Here is a 497-nt window from a genome sequence, read left to right as displayed (position 1 = left end):
CCGTGATGGGCTGGGGTGGACAAAGTCAGAAGCCGCACGACACCAGGTTATAGTCCAACACATTTATTTGAAATCATAAGATTTCGGAGAGCTGATCCTTCGTCAGGTGAAGTCTGGACACTTCAGTTATTCCCCACGCTGTTTCAGACAGCAGTGTCCAACAGGTCAAATAATTTTGTCAAATGAAGAATTGAAACAAATAAGTATCCGTCATTGGATTTACTGACACAGTTTATAAACTTCAGGCTCACCCTTAATGGGGACAGGGGCCGTCAGACTATGGTTTCCGTTCCTGCTGTTGAATAATGATTGCTTTAACTGTGTTCAGTGACAGGTTGTTGTTTGGAAACATTTCTTTCTGAACTCACTGTCACTTTGCGATTAGAAAAGGAGCTGGAATCTCCTGATCGACTGAAACATAAAATTGGGTGTCTGTACATTAAGTCCGAAAATATCAGTGTAATGTTTATTCACACCGCGCTATCACCAATTGAACA

The sequence above is a fragment of the Rhincodon typus genome, chromosome 8, assembly GCF_021869965.1.
Source record: "Rhincodon typus isolate 14 chromosome 8, sRhiTyp1.1, whole genome shotgun sequence".
Classification (NCBI taxonomy): domain Eukaryota; kingdom Metazoa; phylum Chordata; class Chondrichthyes; order Orectolobiformes; family Rhincodontidae; genus Rhincodon; species Rhincodon typus.
The sequence above is the reverse complement of the archived record's forward strand: the minus strand, read 5'-3'. Positions refer to the sequence as shown.